This window comes from Pseudorca crassidens, chromosome 6 (genome assembly GCF_039906515.1).
Source record: "Pseudorca crassidens isolate mPseCra1 chromosome 6, mPseCra1.hap1, whole genome shotgun sequence".
In the NCBI taxonomy this organism is placed as follows: Eukaryota; Metazoa; Chordata; class Mammalia; order Artiodactyla; family Delphinidae; genus Pseudorca; species Pseudorca crassidens.
The window spans coordinates 61008738-61014737 of NC_090301.1; positions in this window are offsets into that span (position 1 = coordinate 61008738).

Consider the following 6000-nt stretch of genomic DNA (forward strand, 5'->3'; position numbering starts at 1 on the left):
TGTGTTAGTTTCTGGTGTACAGCAAGCTAACAGATTCTGTTATACATATATATACATATTCTTTTTCATATTCTTTTCCATTATAGTTTATTACAAGATATTGAATATAGTTTCCTGTGCTATACAATAGGACCTTGTTGTTTATTTATTTTATACACGATAGCTTGCATCTGCCAATCCCAAACTCCTAATTTATCCCTCCCCCTGCCCCCAAATTTCCCCTGTGGTAACTGTAAGTTTGTTTTCTATGTCTGTGAGTCTGTTTCTATTTTGTAAATAAGTTCATTTGTATCATATTTTAGATTCCACATATGAGTGATATCATATCACTTAGTATGATAGTCTCTAGATCCATCCATGTTGCTGCAAATGGCATTATTTCATCCTTTTTTATGGCCGAGTAATATTCCTGTGTCTGTGTGTGTGTGTGTGTGTGTGTGTGTGTGCGCGTGTGTGGAGGGAGAGAGAGAATGGATAAAGATATAGATATATATAGATAGATATATATAGATATATATATATCTGTATATCACATCTTTATCCATTCATCTGTTGGTGGACATTTAGGTGGCTTCCATGTCTTGGCTATTGTAAATAGTGCTGCAATGAACATTGGGGTGCATGTATCTTTTTGAATTAGCATTTTCTCCTGATATATGCCCAGGAGTGGGATTGCTGTATCATATAGCAACTCTATTTTTAGTTTTTGAGGAACCTCCATACTGCTTTCCATAGTGGCTGCACCAATTTACATTCTCCCCAACAGTGTAGGAGGGTTCCCTTTTCTCCACACCCTCTTCAGCATTTATTATTTGTAGACTTTTTAATGATGGCCATTCTGACCAGCGTGAGGTGATACCTTACTGTAGTTTTGATTTGCATTTCTTTAATAATTAGTGAAGTTGAGCATATTTTCATGTGCTTATTGGCCATCTAGTCTATTTTTATTAGCTTTAGTTTCTCAAACTTTGGACTTGTTCTTGCTAAAACCCAAAACCCACTTCTGACTTCCAATGAGGTCATAGCCACTTGCCCCCCTAAGTCATAACTTGGGGCACAACCCAGAACTGAGGCTGTAAGAGGAAAAAATAAACCACACAACAATATATACCTCTACCATACTCCATAACATTAGCAAAGAGCTGATTTTTCAGCTAGGATGTAAGTGGCCCAAATTATTAGGATGGGGTCGGCTTTTATATGAACTCTTTTTTTTAAAACAAATTTATTTATTTATTTATGGCTGCGTTGTGTCTTCATTGCTGCGCGCAGGCTTTTCTCTAGTTGCGGCAGGCGGGGGCTACTCTCTGTTTCAGTGTGCAGGCTTCTCACTGTGGTGGCTTCTCTTGTTGCAGAGCACGGGCTCTAGGCGCGTGGGCTTCAGCAGTTGTGGCACATGGGCTTAGTTGCTCCACGGCATGTGGGATCTTCCCGGGCCAGGGCTCAAACCCATGTCCCCTGCGTTAGCAGGCAGATTCTTAACCACTGGGCCACCAGAGAAGTCCTATATGAACTCTTAAAGTTATCCTTTCAAGCTTTGGAAATGTTGGTTATTTTCATGATCAGAAATGTTCCCTAAACAGTTTGTGAAGGCATTCTCCTGATAGTGCCTATGCGCGCCAATTAAAATTTTAAAAGCTTCTTTTCACATTTTAATTTGATGAATATAAAACTTAAACCCTGATCTGAAAATGAGAAAGACCTTATCATATCAAAGTTTTTAAAGAATGCCCCAAATTGTCGAGATACTCACTGAGGTGATAAGGCTAAGTGACTAGTGGGATAGTCAGAATCAAGACAGCAGGGAATTGGAAGGCCTCCTGATCTTCCAGTGGATTTGCCAGCCCTCTCTTTGCTTTTACGCAGCAAGAAGAGACTATGAGGTATGTGCTGCAAAAGTTATTTTCAGAGCTGTTAGGATTTAATCACTTCACTGTTTTTAACCGGAAGAACCTTTTATTTCTTTTACTACATTGGAACAAATGTTTAAAAGGAAAGATCAGACAATCCCTGACTTCTTAGAATAATTAACTCAAAGCACTTACTTACTCCTTCCCTTCCTATGTTATCATTACTGCCCTTACTCCTTCCCTTCCTATGTTATCATTACTGCCCTTCAACAGGCTGCACAGAGATGAACTCTCTCATTCACTGTGCACTCTTTGGGTACTTGTTAGGTACCTATTTTGTGCCTGGCACCATGCCAGGGAGTGGAAAATTTGATATGAAGCCAAAAAAGCTTGATCTTCAGGGACACAATTTCATGGACCTCTTCCAGGGGTACACCTAGCAATATATATTCACTGGTTATGTATTTTTGCAAAATTTGGAAAAGTAAAATATTTTAACCACAATTGGTTAAGACTATTATCTCTTTCCAATCTGACATCCCTTCTATCATAAGTTTTCCTTGTGTCTGATGACCTTGGAGAGTCTGTGGTCATTTCAGGGATTCAACTAAGGGAAGTTAAGTTAGGAACACATTTTGAGTTTAGTGGTAAAAATTCATGTAGTTGGCAGTCATTTCTGTGAATACTTAAAAGTTATTGCTGGCCGTGCCAGCATGGGAATGGCTGGTAGGTATATTCCTACCTTCACTGTGCCAAGTCACCTTCTGCTGTGACCTGAAGGTGCAGAGCTGTTGATGATACACTGATTAATATGAGTATGGTCAATTCAAAGAATAACATGTTGATCAACCACACTAGGGAAAAGCATGAACTGTCTTTCTAATCACTATAGAAAACGAACTTATAAATTGTTGTCTCAAGAAAGAGGTAATCAAAGAGTACAAGTCAAAAAAGTAGGAAAAATTGTATCATAGAGATGTGTCAAGCAGTTAATAAATAAAAATATTTTATTTTTATAAAGTTGGTGGTATTTATCAGCTTTTTATATTTGTAATTTGTTGTGATTTCTTCTCACCTAATTTTGTGTTCCTTTGAAGAATCTTCTCTTCCCCAAATTGTATAAGTTTATGCCCATAGAATTTAGATTTGCCTAAGATATGTAGCTTTGGGAATGCAGATGCATTAAAGCCCAATTCAGTCTTCCAATTGCTCACAGTCTAGTGGGTCAGACGGACAGGTAAACAAGCATAATGATACAAATGTATCATAATGATACAAATGCTGCAAGGTGGCATCATCTGATCAGTTGGGAGAAAATGGATCCTGTCTTAGTTCTATAACAAAGTACCATAAACTTTATAAACAACAGACATTTATTTCTCACAATTCTGGTATCTGGAAGTCTAAGATCAGGGTGCCAACATGGTCAGGTCCTGGTAAGAACCCTTTCCTGGGTTGCACGCTGGCGACTTCTCATTGTGATCTCACATGGTGGAAAGAGAAAGCTCTGATCCTTTCATCTTCTTATAAGGTCACTAATCCTATTCATAAGGGCAGCACTCTCATGACCTAATTACTTCTGGAAGACCTCATCTCCAAATGCCATTACATTGGGGGGTTACAATTTCAACATTTGAATTTTGAGGGGACACAAACCTTGCATACATTCATGCATGTTTTTTTCTGACAACAAATGTGTGCTTTCTTTCCAACAACAAATATGTCATTCCAACACCAGTTCTCCAATTCTCCCACACCAGCTGAGTATCCTGCAATTTCACGCAGTTCTGACACTATCCAGAGATAGTGCAGACCCAAGTTAAGGGCTTAGTACCTCAAACCATCCCCACTTCAAATGCCAGTCCCAAGTCCCTGGTCCCCAGACTACCTGCACTTACGTCTGACTTGGCTACAAACTCAGGGGTTCCCGTCACCCTCTCTTGGGTATGATAATTCGCTAGAGCAATTCATAGAACTTAGGAAAAAGCTTTACTTTTGTTTATTGCTTTATTGTAAAGGATGCATCTCAGGAACAGCCACATGTAAGTGATCCGTAGGGGAAGGTATTGGAAGTAGGGTTGGGCTTGGTGCAGAGTTTTCATGCCTTCCTTCTCAGCACATCTGAGTCACTAACCCGGAATTTCTGAATCTCAATGTTCAAGAGTTTTTACTGAAGTTTCATTAAGTAGGCAAGATTAATTAAATCATTGGCCATTGGTGATTGAACTCGATCTCCAGCCCCCATCCCCTCCCTGGAGGGGAGGGTTTGCTGAAAGTTGCAACCCACTAATACTTGTTTGGGCTTTCTGAAACTATCTAGGGTCCCCACCTTAAGTCATCTCATTAGTACAGACTCTGATATGTGTGAAAGGGGTGCCTTAGGAACAACAAAAGACTCCTATCACTCAGGAAATTTCCCAGCATTTTAGGAGCTCTGTGCCAGAAACTGGGGACAAAGTCCAAACATATATTTTTATTATACCACAATCCAACACAATTAATTTGATTTATAAAGCTAGGAAGTTAGACAATGAAACAAACTTTCCTGAGCCCAGGTACCCAAAACTCTCCTGAAATATCCCGTAAAGTTGCTTTCCCAAAAAGCTTTCTCAGAATCTCCTTTAGAAATTATTCATTTGCCTCAAAGGTGTAATGATCCTTCAATTTTTGCTTTGCTACAGCAAAAATAGGGAACAAATTATGAAGAATATTAAAAAAGACTATTTCTAGTGTGTTTATATGTTATTATCATGAAAATTCAAGTTGGATGTGATGAATTCCTATTTGGATTACATATATTTTTGAAAACTATACACTCTTCAGCATTAAATACATAAGCTATTGACTGTGAAGTGTGAGCTTGCTATCCCATATTTGTAAGATAGAAGAAATGGAGTCTCTGGTTGATTTTTAAGTTTTCTACTAGTTTCTCACTTGTTACATTTTAATGAATTCCTAATGAAACAGGAGGAAAGGGAGCAGGGCACAACCTTTAAAAGAATGACACTGCCCTTGAGGATACGACATAACTAGTTAGAATTGATTAGGCCCAAGATAGCAGAATATTCGACTTCCAGTGGACCTTAAGCTTTGTTATAAGCTCATTGTAATGCCTTAGCGTATGCTAAATGACACACCCACAGGCACCATGACAGTTCCGAGGCTGAATATAAAAGGCCAAAAATTGGGTGGTGGCTCAATTCCTGGAAATCCCTGCCCCTCCCCTGAAGTAGTTGGAATATTTCTCCCACTCATTAACCTATGAAATTACCCAGCCCATAAAAAGTAACCAACCCATATTTTGAGGCCTCTTGCCTTCTGAGATGGCCCACACTCTGTCTGTGAAGTGTGTTTCTCCCAGGGCCATTCTCACCTTCGAGACAGACCGTATCCTGTCTATTGAATGTATATCTCTCTACGTAAATCCAATTCTTACCTATCACTTTATCTCTCACTGAGTTCTTTCTGCAACCAGACATAAAGAACCTGAGCTTCATTAAGTCCTGAAACCAGGTGTGTGATATCAATTAAAAGATAGTGGGTTCAAGTCCCAATCTGAGTTGTACAGTTTCACTACCATTCATTAAATCATGGGCTTCAGGTCCTTAGTCAGATGCTTCATCGCCTTCCTATGGGGAAAGGAGAAAATCAGATTCAACTTACATCAGTTTTATTAATAGCACCATTTTTGAGAAGATAAATCAAGTGAGGTGTATGGACTAGCTATGCCTATGCCTTCATCATAGATAACTTAATTTTTAAATGGTTCTATCCTGTTAAGAAGTGTTTAAAATTTTGATTAAACTAAAAACTCTCTTTGAAGATGCAGGTTGGCCAGAGCAGATTGTAAAACTGCAGGGCTTAGCAAAGAAGTCACTTAAACCAACTGAGAAGTAATGAAGGAGGAAGTTAATTGAGTGACTTAGTAATTTGGTTACTAGGGAAAATGTTTCCTGTTAAAAGGCAACAAAGTGGTTAGACACAGACTTTGGACAGCCCAGGAGAGTAAAGGGGTTCAAAACATGCCACCCCAAAATATGCCACTTTGGCATGGGGATTTTTAGCTGAAGGCCCAGCAACCTCAGGAAAGCTTTTTAAATGCCCACCCCCCTCCATTAACTACCTAAAAGTAAGTGTAAATTTCTCCATT